The sequence below is a fragment of the Pan paniscus genome, chromosome 5 (assembly GCF_029289425.2).
Source record: "Pan paniscus chromosome 5, NHGRI_mPanPan1-v2.0_pri, whole genome shotgun sequence".
Lineage (NCBI taxonomy): Eukaryota > Metazoa > Chordata > Mammalia > Primates > Hominidae > Pan > Pan paniscus.
Window position 1 is genome coordinate 151,475,598 of NC_073254.2, and position 20,996 is coordinate 151,496,593.

The 20,996-nt window shown below is 38.8% G+C and overlaps 1 pseudogene; it reads left to right on the forward strand.

The window, feature by feature from the left end:
* The first annotated feature begins 292 nt into the window (after positions 1–292).
* LOC130541635 (large ribosomal subunit protein eL21-like) lies at positions 293–1,147 on the forward strand (annotated as a pseudogene).
* Positions 1,148–20,996: the final 19,849 nt, after the last annotated feature.

A 20,996-nucleotide genomic window follows, 5' to 3' on the forward strand; every position in this document is an offset into this window, starting at 1 on the left:
ACTCGAAATATGAAAAGTCCTTGTCTTACATTAATGGTTTCTTCAATTTTCTTGACTGATAAATGTGCAATGAAAAATATTTTATGTTCTCATGTACTGAATTCAACATATATACAGTGAGAATCTTTTAAAGTAAAGTGAGTATTAAAGAAAAGTCTGGATTTCATCACGTGTCGATGGTTGTTGGGAAGTCATTCAGGATGAAAGGGACAAGATGAGCAATCAAAGTAAAGCAATTAACATGCTTGGGAACCTTTCAGCAGGAACTGGGATCTTCCAGTAATTCACCAAAATGAGGAACACAAAGGGAAAGAGGAGAGGCACCGATACATGTTCTCTAGGCCTTTTAGAAAACATGGAGTTGTTCCTTTGGGCACAAACATGAGAATCTGCCAGAAAGGCAATTTTGTAGACATCCACGGGATGGATACCGTTCCAAAAGGAATGCCCCACAAGTGTTACCATGGCAAAACTGGAAGAGTCTACAATGTTACCCAGCATGCTATTGGCATTGTTGTAAACAAACAAGTTAAGGGCAAGATCTTGGCAAGACAATTAATGTGCATATTGAGCATATTAAGCGCTCCAGGAGCTGAGATCATTTCCTGAAATGTGTGAAGGAAAATAATCTGAAAAAGAAGGAAGGCAAAGAGAAAGGTTCCTGGGTTCAACTAAAACGCCAGCCCACTCCACCTAGAGAAGCACACTTTGTGAGAACCAATGGAAAGCCTGAGCTGCTGGAGCCTATTCCCTGTGCATTCATGGCATAATAGGTATAAAAGAAGCAAAAGACCTCTGGACTGTAAAAAAAAAAAAAAAAAAAAAAAGGAAATGAGGATGAAAGTACTAAGAAAAGATGCAAGCAGATCTATAACCTGCTACAGACAGGCTCAGTCAGAATCCAAGTTCCAGTTGTGTTTTATTCTATTTAGCTCCTGTAAGAATTTTAACCTTGATTCTACATTTTGGGTGATTTTATCTACCCCTCCCAGCACCATTGAAACAAGCATTGGTCGATGCTGAATACATATTTGTTAACTGAATGAATAAATGACCAATATTCAAAGAATCTGAATATAATAAATCAGCTCTTAACATCAAAATTACATTGCTCATAATTTATTTCTCCAGCCTTGAATCAGAAGGCATTCAAATCCTCTAGCAGTAGTCATCATTATCATAATCAGGGATCATTGTTTTCTCAGTCAACTTATTTTGATTTTTGAGTGTTTTGATTCCAGTTAAAGACGTACATACATATTTCTGTCCAACTGGGTGGTTTTCCTTTAAGCTAAATATGATCATAGAAAACCAGAACTCTAAAACTCAGAGTGATCTCACGGACACTCAACCCATCACCAGCTTTTCTCAGTATCTACTGTTGTCAGATAGAAACAACGCTCAGAAATAATGTCTTGTGAGGTTCCAGTGAAATGCACTGAGGAAAATACAACGTTTGATGCATGGTGAAGGCAAAATAGTGTTACAAAATAGCCATCCCCCAAATTCAGCTTTCAATCTCACTCAATTGTGTCTTACAATGTGGGGCTGGAGATGGATTCATGGGATCTGCCTCTGATTTATATACAGTTGCAAGATTGCTCTACCTTTTACATTTTATTGGTTGTTTCTATCTCCACATTGATCTCCTCTTTCCCCTCTAAGTTCTGCACTATCTTGGCTTTGTCTTACATGCCTTGTGCCACTCTTAAAAATAACGTACTCTTGTTAAGGGGGCCCAAGAGGAAAAAGCTATACCTGTGATTCAGGGTGATGATTTTAATTCTCAAAAGCCCTCTAAATATAGAGCCTACTTGCTTGAGAAAATGTGGCAGATTTCTTGCTTTCAAGAATCTGAAGGGAGTGCTGAACAGAGGGGGAGAATGAAATGTGAAATGAGTTCTCAAGTCCTGTACCTTGGCAAGCTGAGCTATGTCTGGGTGGGAAACAATTCAGGAGGAACAGCATGGGCGGGTGGATGTGTTGTCTCCTCCTGCTATTGCAGCTAAGTGACTGGAGTGTCAAAGCTTCGCAGCGTTTAAAAACAAAAGGTTGCTGGTAGGAGGGCCTCTAGCTATTTTTGATTTATTACCTAATCTTTAGACACTAGAAATTAACAACAACGAGAAGAAATGAAAAGGGGCAGTGACTAGCAGAAGCTCCTCAATGATGATTCATTCATGTGAGTAAGCGGCATCATTTTCAGCATTAAAATAATCTAGGTATGGCCATTTGAGAAACATCAACGTCCTCATTATTCTTTATTTCCTAGAATTTCATCATTGTACATTTTAAACACCTGGTCATGAATATTAACTTCAAAAGACAGTTGGTCTGGTTTTTTATAACTTAACCATTGAAAAACCTCTTGTAATTGGCACTTTATGTATTTCAGGAATCATATATAAAGATGGGGGAACATTCTGCTTTGGAATTTGCAGAACTTACAGCTACTCGGTGACTCCAGTCAGATGGAGTCCACAGAGATGTCTTTCTTCCTGTTGCCTTTTTACCTGTTTGCTGAATGGTCTAGATAGATCATCAGTTTACAAACCGGTCCATGGAATTTTAGTAAGTAGCCCTTAGGAAAACAACGTTCATTGAAAAATTAAGTTTGGAAAAGGAAGATCACTGATCTAGTGTGTCTAAAACATGTATATACCATTTTAGGTATATATACCTAAATTTACTACGTTTACCTATTTGGTAAATTGATTTTAATATTCTGCATTGGCTAATATTGCTATCGTATTATGCTGCATCAGCTATTGTTGCTGTTGGCAGTTATCACTGCGTTTAGTAGTCTTATTTCTGACTTCATTAGAAATAGATTTAGTATGTTTTAATTTAAATTGTTTCCTACTTCTGAAGAGTGGATTAGATAACTGTTTTCAGTTCTTCCCCCATCCCTGTTATAGAATTATACCTCCCCACCATGTCATGGTGGGTAGAGTGTACTTCCCTGCCCCAGTGACATTGAGCTTGGCCACGTGACCTTATTTGTCCACTGGAAGATCAATGTACTTGACTCAAGTAAAGTCTTTCAATGTGTTCCTTTGAACTGTAATGAAAAGAGCACACCTCAGGTAGCTGGTACTCCTTTCTAAAGGTCTGAGAATGAAAATATGTGTAGCAGAAATAAACTGGACTAGAGCCTGGAGTTCAGCTTGGCATAGCAAAGCTCAGCCTAGATTGGCCAAATCCCTGCAATGTGCAGGCCTGTGAGGATAAAAATAAATGTTTATTGCTATAAGCCACTGAAATCTTGGGTTTATTATGTAGCAAAAATGAACTAATTCAGACATTGATACTAGAAGTAAGATGGTACCTTTATAAAAACCTAAAATATACAGTATGTCTTTGGAACTAGGAGGCAGGTGGTATAAAATCTAGCATAGGCAGCTGGAAAACTTACAATCTGTGGTACGTACTGTCGAAACATTTGGATAAACTATCATCTGCTATACCTTGGGAGACAGAAAATATACCTAATCAACTTGTAAAATTAGAAAGACGTGAAAGCAGAACATTGAGATCATGAACAGGTTGTTGCAAGAAAGAAACGAGCTCAGTAAAGGACTGGCCAATTTGCAAGCAGAATTGAAGGGGAACAACAAGAGCCCAGACAATACAGGGCTGGATAATAAAACTGTTTCTGACTGAATCATAGCTATGGCCATAAAGATCACATTAAAGTTGGGATCAGTGGAATCCTCTTTTAAGACCCCCAAAATGAAAGTAGTACTGGGACATCCTTACCCATAGGTAAATTTTTCTAAAATCCAACGTATAATTGAGTTCGTTCATGGTTGGTTCTTCTAGTGTCTTCTTATCTAAGAATTTTTTGCTTATCCCAGAGTTAAAAAAAATATTCTTCTCTTTTCTTCTAGAAACTTGATAGTTTTTACATTTAGGTCAATGATTTTTTAAATTAATTTTTGTCTATGGTATAAGGAAAGATTTAAATTCTTTTTTTTTCCTTTGTGGATATGCAGTTACTTCAGCATCATTTATTGAAAAGATCGTTCTTTCTCATATTGAATGTTATTAGCCTCTTCGTTAAACATCAGGTAACTAGGCTCCCCATTCTGATCCATTAATCTATGAATTTATCCTTATGTGAAATAGAATATCTGCTGTTTGAATTAGCATAACTTTTTGATAAGCCTTAGAATCTTTTAATGTTTCTCCTCTAACTTTGTCTTTCTTAAGATTATTAAGATTGACTATTTCAGCTCCTTTTTTCCATATACATGTTAAAATCATTTTATCAATATCTACAAAAAATGTCTGCTGATATTTTGTTTAGGGTTAGAATCAACAATTTAAAAGTATTGAATCTTTGATCCATGAGCATACTATGTCTTTCCATTTATTTAGGTCTTCTTTAATTTTTTCACAGCAGTGGTTTTCTTGTAGTTTTCTGTTGTAGTTTTAGGCATAGAAGGCTTGATTTTATTTTATTGAATTTACTCCTAAGTACTTGCTATTTTTAAGTTGTAGATGGATTATTTTTAAGTTTAATTACACGATGGTTTGTTGCATGTATATTGAAATGCCATTGACTTAAAAATATTGACCTCATAAAGCAACTGCAACAGAAGCAAACATTGACAAATGGGAACTAATTAAACTAAAGAGCTTCTGCACAGCAAAGAAGCTATCATCAGAGTGAACAACCTACACAATGGGAAAAAGTTTTTGCAATCTACCCATCTGACAAAGGTCTAATATCCAGAGTCTACAAGGAATTTAAACAAATTTACAAGAAAAAACAAACAACTCCATTAAAAAGTGGGCAAAGGACATGTACAGACACTTCTCAAAAGAAGACATTCATGCAGCCAACAAACATATGAAAAAATAAACCTCAACATCACTGATCATTAGAGAAATGCAAATCAAAACCACAATGAGATACCATCTCACACTAGTTAGAATGGCAGTTATTAAAAAGTCAAGAAACTACAAATGCTGGCGAGGTTGTGGAGAAAAAGGAATGCTTCTACACTGTTGGTGGGAGTATAAATTAGTTCAATCATTGTGAAAGACAGTGTGGCATTTCCTCAAAGATCTAGAGGCAGAAATGCCATTTGACCCAGCAATCCCATTACTGGGTATATACCCAAAATAATATAAGTCATTCTATTATAAAGATACATGCACATGTATGTTCATTGCAGCACTATTTACAATAGCAAAAACATAGAATCAACCCAAATGCCCATCAATAATAGACTGGATTTAAAAAATATGGTACATATACACCATGGAATACTATGCAGCCTTAAAAAGGAATGAGATCATGTCCTTTGCAGGGACATGATGGAGCAGGAAGCCATTATCCTCAGCAAACTAACACAAGAACAAAAAAACCAAACACGCCATGTTTTCACTTATAAGTGTGAGCTGAATGATGAGAACACATGGACACATGGAGGAGAACAACAGACACTGGGGCCTGTCAGGGGGCACTGGGAGGGAGAACATCAGGAAAAATAGCTAATAGATGCTGGGCTTAATACCCAGGTGAGGGGTTGATCTGTGCAGCAAACCACCATGGCACACATTTACCTATGTAACAAACCTGCACGTCCTACACATGTACCCCAGAACTTAAGAGTTGATGAAAAAAAAGTATTGACCTTATATTTGATGGCTTTGCTAAATTAACTTATTAGTTATAGTAGTATGCAGATTCTTTTGACTTTTCATATCATCTGCAATTAATGAGAGTTCAACTTATACCTTTCTAATCGTTGACTTAAGGAACTGTTTCGAAATTTGAAAATCTGAAGAGACATTACAACTAAATACAATCTGTGATTCTGTACTATATCCTGTATTGGAGGAAATTTCTATAAAGGACAATAGTAGGACAACTGATAATACTGGAATTTGAACTATATGTTAAATACAAGTATTGTATCAATGTTGTTAATTGTACTGAGCAGAGGTAGGAGTATTCTTCTTGGAAAATATATACTAACACATCAAGGGTAAAAGGGCATGCTATATGAAGCCTACTCTCAAATGATTTAGAAGAATCAGAGAGAAAGAAACAATAAATATGCCAAAGTATAAAACATTAGTGATTCTGGGTAAAGGAGTTCTTTGTATATTCTTGTGACTTTTCTGTAAATTTAAAATTATCTGAAAAGAAAAAGGGTGTCTCTTGTAAAGAGAATAGAGTTGGTTCTGGGGTTTTTTAATTTATTTAATTTAAATAATTAATTTTTTTGAGACAGGGTCTCACTTTATCACTGAGGCTGGAGTGCAGTGGTGTGAACACAGCACACTGCAGCCTCGACATCCCAAGCTCAAGTGAGCCCCCCATCTCACACCCACAAGTAGCTGGGACTACAGGTGTGCCCCACAATGCCCAGCTAATTTTTGTATTTTTTTGTAGTAACAGGGTTTTGCCATATTGCCCAGACTGATCTCACACTCTTGACCTCAGGCAATCTGCCTGCCTTGGCCTCCCAAAGTACAGGGATTACAGGCATGAGCCACTGCATCTGGCCAGTTCTGTTTTGTTTTTAAATCCCATTTGACAACCAAGATTTTGGTGCATTTATATTTAATGTAGTTACTAATATGCTGGGTATAGGCCTACCATCATTTGCTGCTTGTTTTTTATTTATTTCATCTATTCTTCGTTCTGTTGTTCTCTTTTCCTTCTCTTCTTTTAGATTAACCAGTTGTTTTTTTATACTTTTTAAAAATCTTCTATATTTGCTTTTCAGATATACCTTTTTGTATTTCTCAGTAGTTATTCTAAAGTTGTTCTGTTCAGTATGGTAGCAATTAGCTATATACTACTATTTAAGTTTAAATTAGTTAAAACTAAAATTCCAATTTCTTAGTTTCACTGGTCACATTTCAAGTGCACAATAGTCACATGTGGCTAGTCACTGCTATATTGGACAGTGAAGATGACAGAACATTTCTATAATGTCAGAAAATTCTATTGAACAGAACTGCTCTACAAATTAAAATATGTACCCTTAATTTATTACTATCTACCTTGACTTCATATTCTAATACTTTACAAATAATGTAAAATACTTACAACAGTATATTTCCATTTACCTACCCTCTAGTAATTTGTGCTACCATTGTCATATATTTTACTTGTACAAATGTACTAAATCCCACAATATATTGCTTATGTTTACTTTATTTTTATTTTTATTTTATTTTTTTGAGATGGAGTCTCGCTCTGTCGCCCAGGCTGGAATGCAGTGGCGCGGTCTCGGCTCACTGCAAGCTCCGCCTCCCGGGTTCCCGCCATTCTCCGCCTCAGCCTCCCGAGTAGCTGGGACCACAGGCGCCCGCCACCATACCTGGCTAATTTTTTTGTATTTTTGGTAGAGATGGGGTTTCACCGTGTCAGCCAGGATGGTCTTGATCTCCTGACCTCGTGATCCGACTGCCTCAGCCTCCCAAAGTGCTGGGATTACAGGCTTGAGCCACTGCACCTGGCCTATTTCTACTTTAAATGGTAAATAGCCTCTTTAAAATTTTAAAGAAAAATTATATATTTCTATTTACTCAGATATTTCTCTTTCCAGTGCTTTTTACTTCTTTCTAAAGATTTATGCTTCTATATGTGATTATTTTTATTTGGCCCAAAGAACTGCCATTAGTATCTCATGTTGCCTAGTTCTGCTGGCCTCAAACTCTCTCAACTTTTATTGTTTAGATGTATTTTTGGTTTTTAGCAGTTTGACTATGATATGCTGATATGGTTTGGCTCTGTGTCTCCACCCAAGTCTCACCTTGAGTTGTAATAATCTCCACAAGTCATGGGAGGGACCCGGCAGGAGGTAACTGAATCATGAGTGTGAATTTTTCCTGTGCTGTTCTCATGACAGTGAATAAGTCTCACAAGATCTGATGGTTTTATAGAGGGGAGTTCCCCTGCACACGTCCTCTTGCCTGCTGCCACGTAAGATGTGACTTTGCTCCTCATTCACCTTCTGCCATGATTGTGAGGCCTCCCCAGCCATGTGTAACTGTGAGTCAATTAAACCTCTTTCCTTTATAAATTACCCAATCTCAGGTATGTCTTTATTAGCAGTGTGAGAATAGAGTAATAAATGTGCTTAAATGTGGTTGAATATTGAGGTTTATGTTTTTCTTCAATTGTCAGGCATTATATTTTAAAATATTTCTTCTGCCATATTCTCTTCTATATCTGGAACTTTATTTGTATGTTAAGCCATTTGATATTGTCTCATATGTCTGCCATATGGTGCTATTAAATAATTTTTTCTCTCTGTTTATTGTGTGGATAATTTATGTTGGTTTTGATAGGTATAAGTATGTATGGTTGAGAAGATAGTAGCACAAATACGTTAGAATATCAAACAAAACAGCCTAGAAGAAAAAAATTGTAAAAAATAGGCATCAGTAGGGGAAACATTTTGCAAGTGATGATGATCTAGGCCTCCTTTTCGTGTTGTCATTCCTCATCTTCCTCTGCTCTGCTTCAGTTCCTGCCAGCAAGTTCTTTTGTGAAAACATTGGGGGAAAGCATGGCACTGTGTATGTCAAAAAGCCAAAGGAAAGATATCTGCGTGGAAAAATTAATTTTCAATTGTCAAAAATATTTCTGTAGTAAGTTTAAAATTAAAAATTTCATCTCACTAATAAATCTATGAAAGCCAAATGTGAATGATAAAATTTCTTACTGATGCCATTCAGATTCTAATGTGATGGACAATCCATGTAGACACAACTGATCAGTCAGAAACAGGATGAGGATGTTCTAGCAACAGCCATATATATCTTCTAAAAAGAGGTTTCAACTGCTTTTTTCCCAAATTTTGCTGCTTAAACAGACATTCAGTAAGTAGTAATAATAACAAAAACAATAGTTGTGCTAGGAAGGAACAGAAGGCAACAGAAAGGGGCAAACTTTTATTGGGCTTTTGCTTAGTGCAAGGCATTGAACGAAATCTCTCTGAGTCAGGTACTATTATTATTCTCAACGGATGGAGAAGGAAAACAAAGCACAGAGAAGTTGTGCCACTTGACTGGTGCTGGGGAAATCTACCGAACAACTACTTTACCTCCATGGTGAGTGGCAGTAATGATTTTTGGAGTATTGATCTTGGACCAAGTGGTGAATCTATTTGAGTGAAAAATAATTCAATCCCTCCTGCCAATGATTAAAAACTGGGCCAATGATCCAATTCTTCCAATGAAACGTGAGAAGAGGTTTGATGGAATCTCTGAGTGAAAGGTCTTCATTTCATTTAAAAGCCAACTTCACTCTCCTACTGGGCCTACTCAAGGAGGTACGTAGCCACGGTTGCTTCTGGTGGTAACCTCATAAATGCAAAAGGAGCTAGACTTATTATGATGTAGGGAGAAGAATATCAAGACAGACAAAAATAACCTGGATTTTTGATGACAATTGATGACATCTGAAGCTGCCCATCTGTGGGCTTCCTCTTACATAAAAAGATAATTTTTTTCTCTTTTGGTTAAGCCAGTGTGCACATGAGTTGAATCTGACTGAAGTCATGCTCACTTAACTTTACTGCTTAAATGTCAATAAATTATTTTATTCTCACTGTTCACCACAAGAAAAATAAACATTTGCACACAATCTTTGCATGTCTTATTTGGTTAAACATGTTTTCTACTTTTTTATTATTTAAAAATAAATATGTTCATTATTCATATTGCAAAAGGCTACTTTTCCTAGTGAGTAAAAAGCTCCTGCAAATCAATAAGAAAATAATAAACAAAAAAATAAGCAAATACTATGAACAAGCAATTCACAGGAAAGGAAATACAAATATATCCCCCACTTTTTTTTTGAGATGGGGTTTCACCCTGTCACTGGAGTGCAGCGGCACGACCTCAGCTCTCTGCTGTGGGGGAAAGAAAGAGAGATCAGACTGTTACTGTGTCTATGTAGAAAGGAGTAGACATAAGAAACTCCATTTTGTTCTGTACTAAGAAAAATTCTTCTGCCTTGAGATGCTGTTAATCTGTAACCCTAGCCCCAACCCTGTGCTCGCAGAGACATGTGCTGTGTTGACTCAAGGTTTAATGGATTTAGGGCTGTGCAGGATGTGCTTTGTTAAGAAGTGTTTGCAGGCAGTATGCTTGGTAAAAGTCATCGCCATTCTCCAGTCTTGAGTACCCAGGGACACAGTGCACTGTGGAAGGCCGCAGGGTCCTCTGCCTAGGAAAGCCAGGTGTTGTCCAGGGTTTCTCCCCACTGAGACAGCCTGAGATATGGCCTCGTGGGAAGGGAAAGACCTGACCGTCCCCCAGCCTGACACCCGTAAAGGGTCTGTGCTGAGGAGGATTAGTGAAAGAGGAAGGCCTCTGCAGTTGAGATAAGAGGAAGGCATCTGTCTCCTGCTCGTCCCTGGGAATGGAATGTCTTGGTGTTAAACCCGATCGTACATTCTATTTACTGAGATAGGAGAAAACCGCCTTATGGCTGGAGGTGAGACATGCTGGCGGCAATACTGCTCTTTACTGCACTGAGATATTTGTGTAAAGTCAAACATAAATCTGGCCTACGTGCACATCCAGGCACAGCACCTTTCCTTAAACTTACTTATGACACAGAGAACTTTGCTCGCATGTTTTCCTGCTGACCCTCTCCCCACCATTACCCTATAGTCCTGCCACATAGCCCTCACCAAGATGGTAGAGATAGTGATCAATAAATACTGAGGGAACTCAGAGACCAGTGCCGGCGAGGGTCCTCCATATGCTGAGCGCTGGTCCCCTGGGCCCACTGTTCTTTCTTTATACTTTTTCTATGTGTCTTATTTCTTTTCTCAGTCTCTGGTCCCACCTGACGGGAAATACCCACAGGTGTGGAGGGGCTGGTCCCCTTCATCTGCAGTCTTGATTACCCAGCTTCAAGCAATCCTGCCACCTCAGCCTCCCCAATAGCTGGGACCACAGGCATGTGATACAATGTCCTGCTAATTTTTTTATTATTTGTAGCGATGAGGTCTTGCTATATTGCCCAGGATGGTCTTGAACTCCTGGGTTCAAGAGATTCTCCTGCATCAGCCTCCCAATGTGCTGGGATTGCAGTTGTGAGCCATCACATTCAGCCAAATTCACCTTAAATATATGAAAATGTATTTATCCTGACTCACAGTAAGATACGTGAAAATTAAAATTACATAAAGAGGCGGGCGCAGTGGCTCACGCGTATAATCCAGCACTTTGGGAGGCCAAGGCGGGCAAATAACAAGGTCAGGAGATCGAGACCATCCTGGCTAACACGGTGAAACCCCATCTCCACTAAAAATACAAAAAATTAGCTGGGCATGGTGACACATGCCTGTAGTCTCAGCTACTCAGGTGGCTGAGGCAGGAGAATCACTTGAACCCGGGAGGTGGAGGTTGCAGTGAGCCGAGATTGTACCACTGCACTCCAGCCTGGGTGACAGAGCGAGACCCCGTCTCAAAAAACAAACAAACAAACATAAAGATACTATTTTTATTCAATCAGATTAATGAAGATAAACAATTTTGATAATTCACTATGTTGATGAGGCTGTGGAGGAATAGGCATTCCTGTGTATTACTGATGGTCATTTAATTAGAACAACTTTTATGAAAGATAATTTGGCAACATCTTTTTTGACCCAGTAATCCCACTTACAGAAATTTAATTTACAGAGATATTTACAGTCACGTGACATATTTTCACAAGCTTATTGCTTTCAGTATTATTTGCAATCGCCAAAAATTGGAAACAACATACATGTCTATCCATGGGACCTAGTTAAATAAATTATGATTTTCCACGCCATGAAATACTATGGAAGTATTACAAATAAGAAAATCTTTATAAAGATACTTAAAGTGATATCAAAGATACATTGTTTGAAAAAAAACTAGACAGTAGTAGTGTGTATAAGGTGCTACCATTTATATATGAGAGAAAATAATATATAAAAGTGCATTTATATGCATGTATATTCACATAAATGTATGTTTTGCAAATATATACATTTGCCCAACTATTCATTAACTAGTTGGATAGTTAACTAGTTATCTCTAGAAGGATATACAAAAAAAGGATAATATTTTTTGAGTTTCAGAAGGAGAACCAAGTAGCTGAAGTTAGGAGTTAGAGGGAGCTTAGTACTTTTTGAATTTAAACATAAAATTATTTGAAAAATAAGCACAAATTAAAAAAACCCAAATAGTCAAACAAGTATATACACATGTTATACACATATAGTCGTTAGAACAATTTCTGTTAGTAATTTGTTTAAATTATCTTTAAGAATTTAAAGAGTTTTTTTCTAAAGCTGCATATTATTCATTACAAATGAATAATCTTTCTTTTTTTCAAAGCAGAAAGGAATTTATTAAGAAGATTTGCCTTCAGAATTTCTGGCATGGTGTGGGTACCACACCATCAATGCCAGGCTGTCAAGAGAAATGCCTTTAACCACACTGTAATTTTTCAACAAAAATTGTGCTTGCTGCAGCTATAGTCTGCTATATATAATTCTGGTTGCATATATCCTTTTTGTGACTAATAATATTTTAATTATTTATTTGACATATAATAGTGCATATTTATAGGGTACGTAATGATGTATAATAGATAGGGATCAGTTGAAGGTAATTAGCATATCCATCTTCTCAAACATTTATCATTTCTTTGTGTTGGGAACATTCAATATCCTCCTAGCTATTTGAAACTATGTAATGTATTTTTGTTAACTATAGCCATCTACAGTGGTATAGAGCACTAGAATTTATTCTTCCTATCTAGCTGTAATTTTGTATCCTTTAATAGATGTCTCCTTATTTCCCCTTCCCCCTATCTTTCTTAGCCTCTAGTATCCTTTGTTCTACTTTTGATTTCTATTAGATCAACATTTTTTAGCTTGCACATGTGAGTGAGAACATGCAGTGCTTAACTTTTTGTTCCTAGCTTATTTCACTTAACATAAGATTCTCCAGTTCCATCTATATTGCCATGAATAACAGGATTTCATTCTTTATAATGGCTGAATAGTACGCCATCATGTGTATATATGCCACATTTTCTTTATCCATTCATTTGTTGTTGGACACTTAGGTTAATTCCATATCTTGGCTATTGTGAATAGTGCTGCAATAAACATAGGGGTGCAGTTGTCTCCTTGCTATATTGATTTTCTTTCCTTAAGAAATCCCAATAGTCGGAGTCTTGGATCATATGGTAGTGTTAATTATAGTTTTTTGAGAAACATTCATACTGTTCTCCCTAGTTGCTATACTAGTTTACATTACTTTCTTTCTTTTCTTTCTCTTTCTTTCTTTTCTCTTTCTCTTTATTTCTTTCTTTCCTTCCTTCCTTCCTTCTTTCTTTCTTTCTTCCTTTTTTTCTTTCTTTCTTTTCTTTATTTCTTGACAGAGTCTTGCTCTGTTGCCCAGGCTGGAGTGCAATGGTGTGATCTCGGCTCACTACAACCTCCACTTCCAGGTTCAAGCGATTCTCCTGTCTCAGCCTCCCTAGTAGCTGGGATTACAGGTGTACACCGCCACGTCTCACTAATTTTTTGTACTTTTAGTAGAGATGTGGTTTCACTGGGTTCCCCAGGCTGGTCTCAAACTCCTGAGCTCAGGCAATCCAAACGCCTTGGCCTCCCAAATTGCTAGGATTACAGGCTACTAGTTTACATTTCTACCAACAATGTATGAGTTCCCTTTTCTCTGCATCCTTGCCAACATTTGTTATTTTTTGCCTTTTTGATAGTAGCCAATCTAACTGGGGTAAGATGATACCTCACTGTGATTTTAATTTGCATTTCCTTGATGCTTAGTGATGCTGCACAATTTTTCATATATTTTTTGGCCATTGGTATGTCTTTTGAGGAATATCTACTCATATCGTTTGCCCATTTTTAATTAAAATTCTTTTCTGGCGGTTGAGATGTTTGAGTTCCTTGTATATTCTGTTTATTAATCCCCTGCCAGACGAATAGTTTGCAAATATTTTCTCCCATTCTGTATGTTGCCTTTTCACTCTGTTGATTGTTTCCTTTGCTATGCAGAAGCCTTTTAGTTTGATATAATCCTATTTGTTTGTTTTTGCTTTCATTGCCTGTGCTTTTGAGGTCTTTTTCATAAAATCTTTCCCCAGACCGATGTCTTGAAGCATTTCCCTTATGTTTTCTCCTAGCAGTTTTATTGTTTCAGGTCTTACATTTATGTCTTTGATCTATTTTGAATTTTTTTTTTTGACAGTCTCACTCTGTGGCGCAGGCTGTAATGCAGTGGCATGATCTCAGCTCACTGCAACCTCCACCTCCCAGGTTCAAGCGATTCTCATGCCTCAGCCTCCTGAGTAGCTGGGGTTACAGGTGCGTGCCACCATGCCCAGCTAACTTTTGTATTTTTTGTAAAGGTGAGGTTTCACCATGTTGGCCAGCTGAACTCCTGACCTCAAGTGATCCACACACCTTGGCCTCCCAAAGTGCTGGGATTATAGGCATGAGCCATCATACCTGGCCTGAGTTGATTTTTGAATAGGATAAGAGTGACGATCTAGTTTCATTCTTCTGCATGTAGATATCAAGTTTTCCCAGCACCATTTATTGAAAATACTGTCCTTTCCCCAATGAGTGTTCTTGGCACCTTTGTCAAAAATCAGTTTCATATAAATACATGGATTAATTTATGGGTTCTTTGTTCTGTTCCATTGTTCTATGTGTCTGTTTTTATGTCAGTACCATGCTGTTTTGGTACTAAAGCTTTGTAGCATATTTTGAACTGGTAGTGTGATGCCTCCAGCTTTGTTCTTTCTGCTCAGAATTGCTTTGGCTATTCAGGGTTTTTTTGTTTTGTTTTGTTTTGTTTTGGTTCCAGACAAATTTTAAGATTATTTTTTCTATTTGTTGTGAGGAATATTGTTGGCATTTTGATAGGAATTGCATTGAATTTGTAGGTTGCTTTGGGTAGTGTGGTCATCTTAACAATACTGATTCTTCCCATTCATGAACATGGAATGTCTTTCCATTTATTTGTTTCTTCTTCAATTTCTTTCATCAATGTTTTATAGTTTTTCTTGTCAAGTTCTTTCACCTTCTTGGTTAAATTTACTCATAGGCATTATTTTGTAGCTATTGTAAATGGAATTGGCTTCTTGACTTCTTTTTCATCTAGTATGTTGTTTGTGTATAAACATTGCTGATTTTTGAGTGTCGGTTTTGTATACTGCAACTTTACTGAACCCTTTTATTAGTTCTTAGAATTTTTTGGTAGAGTCTTCAGTTTTTCTACATATAAGATAATGTCACCTTCAAGTAGGAACAATCTGACTTCCTTCTTTCCAATTTGGATGCCCTTTATTTCTTTCTCTTGCCTAATTGCTCTCGCTAGAACTTTTAGTACTATGATAAATAAGAGTGGTGAGGGGCATCCTTGTCTTATTTCAGTTCTTAGAGAAAAATATTTCAGCTTTCCCTCACTCAGTATGATGTTGGCTGTGGGTTTTCCATATATGGCCTTTGTTGTGTTGAGGTACTTTCTGTCTATACCTAATTTATTGAGAGTTTTTATCATGAAGGAATGCTGGATTTTATTGAATGCTTTTTCTGCATCTATTGAGATACTTATATAGTTTTTGTCATTCATTCTGTTTATGTGATGTATCACATTTATTGATTTGTGTATGTTGAGCCATCCTTGCATCCCTTGTATAAATCTCACTTGATCATGGTGTATTATCTTTTTGATGTATTGTTGAATTTTGTTTGCTAGTATTTTGTTGAGGATTTTTGCAGCTGTGTTCATCAGGGATATTGACCTGTAGTTTTCTTTTTTTGTTGTGTTTCTATAGTGATTTCTATGCATCTGATAGAACAGTTGCCTCTTCCAATTTTATGGAGTAGGTTTTGTAGGGAAATACTTATTTGTATATATGGCTCTTGGGGTGTCAGTTTGGTGGAGTGCATTGGCTTTGGTTCTAGGTAGATGCAGTAGCATAGTCTCTGTGCAGTTTTTTCATGGAAGGATGTTTGTGTCTCAGTGGCTTAGGCTGAGAATTTGTGGTGGTGGTAGTAGTACCTCTTTGCTGAGTGTGGGATTACAAGGCTGTTTCTCAGGTCTGGAGTGTGTGCATATGCAAGGTGGGTCAGCCAACTTGGGGCCTGGCGCTCTGGGGTTGGGGCCATGGGCGTGTTATTCTAGCCAGGCACTGATGTGCAGTTGCTTGACCAGCCTGGGGCTGTGCCTTTCAACTATAGCCTGTGGGGCTGTTTCTCAGGTCCCAGATGTGGAGTCATGGCTGCTTAGCTGGCATGGAAATAATTCTGCCACAGGCAGCCCATGAGGTTGTTTCTCAAGCCTTGATTGCAGGCACGGGGCCATTGGGCAGGCCAGGGGCATGTCCTTGAGGAAGGTAGGCACCACTGGGCTGTTCCTTAGACCCTGGGCCCAGGCATGTAGCTACTCCACTGGCCTGGGAGCATGTCAGCTGCTCAGTGGCTCAGGGATCTCTCCAGCTCAAGAGAGGGCACACTGGTGCTGTGTCTCATGCCTATAACCCCAGCAATTTGGAAGGCTGAGGTGGGAGGATCACTTGAGCCCAGGAGTTTGAGGTCAGCCAAGGCACATAGTAAGACCTCATCTCTACAAAAAAATAAAAATAAAAAATAAATAAACAAGAGAGAGGACATACTATGGTTGGGCTGGCTCAAGGGTGGGTTTGCCCTGGGCAGGACTGCCAGACTGTTCCTCTGGTGAGGAGGGTTGGTTTCCCTGCTGTGCAAGACCATCGTCACAGGAAATCCTGGACCCAGGTTCTGCAGCAGCTTGGACCACAGGGCCTGAGGAGGGCACACCTCCTGCTCCTAATCTGGAGCAGTGGCAGCTGCATGAATTCCTAGCAGCTCTGCAAACCAGGCTCAGGCAAGGACTGTGGAATTCTTCTGTAGTAAAGATGGCAGGCAGCATCTGTGGTGGCAATGGAGATTGTTGGAATTCTTCTGCTTACCTTTTCCCTGAAAGGGAAGTCCCTTCTGTCTTCAAGCAAATCCAATCTGGGTGGGACAGGTAGAGCTGCAGAGGCCAGGTGCCTCCATAGGGCCCTCCTGGGCTTCTAATCACCACAGGTGCCTCTCCATTCCCTGCTGCACTCCAGCACTCTCCTTCAACACTACAGTCAATTCTTAGCTGTTTATTTGTTGCATTGGTCCTTTTTTGTCAGGGGGAGGAGCACCAAGTATCTCTAGCCAGCCATCTTGCTGATCTCACTCCTAGATATGTTTCTTAATTAAACAAAGATGTACATCCAGATTTCTTGATATAGAGAGATGTTCACATCATAAAACATACAAAATTGCATATATATATATATGCATAGATGTATAGATGTGTATAGAAATAGAGATAGATGGAGAGAGAGGAGAGATGTATACATTGTACACAGATACACACACGTCCCTCTAGAGAGATGCCTGAAAGTATTATAGGCATCAAATATTACCAGTGATAATCTGTCCCTAGGTGGGTAGAATTTGCAAAATTTTTGTTTTTTTCTTTGTACTTTTCTACAGTTGAATTTATTTTACAATTATTCCTCAAAAGAATAAAGTTTTGTAAAAGAATACAAGATATTCATTAGCTGGAAAAATTTATGCCATAAGAATAATAACATAAGAATAATAACATCTAAATTGCCACTTGAGCTTAGAATACAAATTGCTGATTTTAAAGTAAATGGCACTGGTTCTCTTTCTGAATAGCATGACAGCCTACCAAGAGCAGGATTTTTCTAAAGTTCCAGATATTTCCAGGTCTCACAGTTCTACAATTTTTTTTGTGCCAGTGCTTTCCTGGATGCAAATTTAGTCAGGAAATGAGTCCATGTTATTTTTTCTTGCCAAAAAACAAAATTACACAGAAGAACTCATAAAAGAAAGGCGCTAATCCACCCCAAAATTAAAATCCCTTAAGCAGATAGCATATGCACCCTGAACAACACCAGCCTCACCTTAGCCTAATGTAGGAGATGATTTGGCCTGACTTTTATACCCTGTCTTAGTCTGTTTGTGTTGCTATAAAGAAATACCTGAGGCTGGGTAATTTATAAAGAAAACAGGTTTATTTGGCTCATGGTTCTGCAAACTGCACAAGAAGCATGACAACAGCATCTACTTCTAGTGAGAGCTTCAGGCTTCTTCCACTCATGGTGGCAGGTGAAGGAGAACCCACGTGTTCTTCTTAACCACCAGCTCTTATGGGAACTAACAGCGAAAGGGCATTCATGAGAGATCCACCCTCTGTGAACCAAACCCCTTCTACTAGGCCTCCCCTTCAATATTGAAGATCAAATTTCAACATAAGGTTTAGAGGATCAAATATCCAAACTACAGCATACCCTTATCCGGGAGAACTACTAGGTTATTTTCTCCTCTCTACCTTGTCCTCTGGCACTGATCAATTTTCCTAAATTTCCTCTTCAAATCTTGAAGTTGCCAGCACAGTTGCTCCCTACACTAAATTGTCACATGATCTCTTTACCCAGTAACTCCTCATGTATAACTACAATATTGAAAGAAGCACAGGACTTCCAATGCCGATAACAAGTGTATACATATTAAAAAAAAAAGTATATGTACATATTAACTTCATAAAGAAGAACATTGGCTTATTCTAATATGGTGCCAGTTCTTCAGGATCAATAAGCTTAAACCTATCCAATGTATTATATGATGCACCCATTCAACCAAAATCATCGAACAAGTGATTTTTTTACAATAATACATCCATAATAAATAATCTATGCAAAACTCTCTGCATGCCAAGCCCTATAGTAAGTACTTCATGTTCCATATCTCTAACCTGCAGAACACTCCTGCCCTGTATGTGTCATCTTTCCCATTTTTCAAAGGTCAGGCAGTTTTTCTGAGACACCTACTCAGAGAGTGAGCTGAGAGTCAAGATTCAACCTCTGCCTGGCTCCAAATTCCCTCCTCTTTTAACTATAATAAATTTTCCCTTAATTTAAGCCATTTGCATATTTGTCTGAGAAAGTCTCAGAATTTTATTTATATATATATTTATATATATATATCTTAGTTAAGAAAAAATAGTCTGTAGCTATGAGAGGAAGCTTGGAACAATACAAGAATTCACATCTGTGTCACATGCTTCTGTCAAAGGCTCCTGATTTGGCCTATCCACACAGCTTTTGGATGGGGGATGGGGGCAGAAAAGAAGCACTCTTGTATTAATAGTTTACGAGCTTTCAACATTTACCTCAGTCCCTCAATTATTACAGAGGGGCCAGCCCAGCTGCATCATGCATAATCCCCGACCAGAGCTGCAGACCCTGTGCACCTGAAGCTAGTGATGAACAAACACGCTTGCAACCAAACCAGGCCTTTTTGTAATCAGATAGCCCTTCAAAAAGCAAAGCAAAGAAATGGATGGAAAGGGAAAAACTCTTGGTTGGTAGAGTTCCAAATGAGAAAACAAAGGAGGGGTGGACCAAAAATTCACTTAAGCTCTCCATAAAATTCTGAGGCTGACAACCTGGAGCAGAGGAGTGAGAGGAGGCTTCGAGAGGTCACCTTTGTGTCTCCACAGTGAGTGAGAAGCTTCCCCCGAGGCAGGTTGCAATGCTGCTTTCCAGAGTCAGTTGAGTGGTGAGGGGCTCTCATTCTGGGGGCAAAAGTGACCTCGGAAACTGGTAAATCATTGTAGAGAGAATATCTGATCCAGGGAACATGGCAGAGGGAAACTGAGGATGTAAGCTTCTGAAAGTTGACCCATTATCATGGAGAACTGTCTGAACTCCTTGTTAGGATCTGTAATTCAGAGTCTTGTTCACTGTTTCTCACCTCCTTGATTCTTTGTGGAAGATTCTATAATTATTTTAACAGGAAGAGATCTCCTGATGCTTCTACTTACTCTACCATCTTCTAGGAGGTAATATTTGAGCTGGAATTAATCATCTGCCTGCCCCTACATCCTACTCCAGCATCCTACTGCAGCACCACCCACACTGAACCTATAAGAAGGAGCAAGCTGGGTGTGTCAGCTGAGCCTGTCCTTTCTTGTCATATAAGCAAAGTGTATTAGGCCATTCTTGCATTGCTATAAAGAAATACCCGAGGCTGAATGCGGTGACTCATGCCTGTAATCACAACACTTTGGGAGGCCGAAGAGGTGGGATCACTGGAGGTCAGGTGTTAGAGACCATTCTGGCCAACATGGTCAAACCTCGTCTCTACTAAAAACAGACAAATTAGCTGGGTGTGGTGGCGGGTGCCTGTAATCCCAGCTACTTGAGAGGCTGAGGCAAGAGAATCACTTGAACCTGGGAGGCGGAGGTTGCAGTGAGCCGAGATTGTGCCACTGCACTCCAGCCTGGGTGACAGAGCAAGACTCTGTCTCAGAGAAATACCTGAAAGCCAGACGAGGTGGCTCATGCTAGTAGTCCCAGAACTTCTGGAGACTGAGGCGGGCAGATCACTTGACCCCAGAGTTTGAGACCAGCCAGGGCAACATGGTGAAACCATTTCTACAAAAAAAATACAAAAATTAGCCAGGCATGGTGGCACATGCCTGTAGTCCCAGTTACTTAGGAGGTTGAGATGGGAGGATCCCTTGAGCCCAGGAGGCAGAGGTTGTGGTCAGCTGAGATCATGCTGCTGCACTCCAGCCTGGGCAACAGAGCAAGACCCTGTCTCAAAAAAAAAAAAAAAAAAAAAAAAGGAGAAACAGAAAAAATGAAATACCTGAGACTGGGTAATTTATAAGAAAAGAGGTTTCATTGGTTCACGGTTCTGCAGGCTGTACAGGAAGCATAACACCAGCATCTGCTTCTAAGGAAGCTTACAATCATGGTGGAAGGAGAAGCAGGAGCAGGGGCCACACACTTTTAAATAACCAGATCTTGCATGAACTCACTCACTATCACAAGAGCAGCACCAAGGGGACGGGGCTAAACCATTCACGAGAACTCCACCCCATGATCCAATTACCTCCCA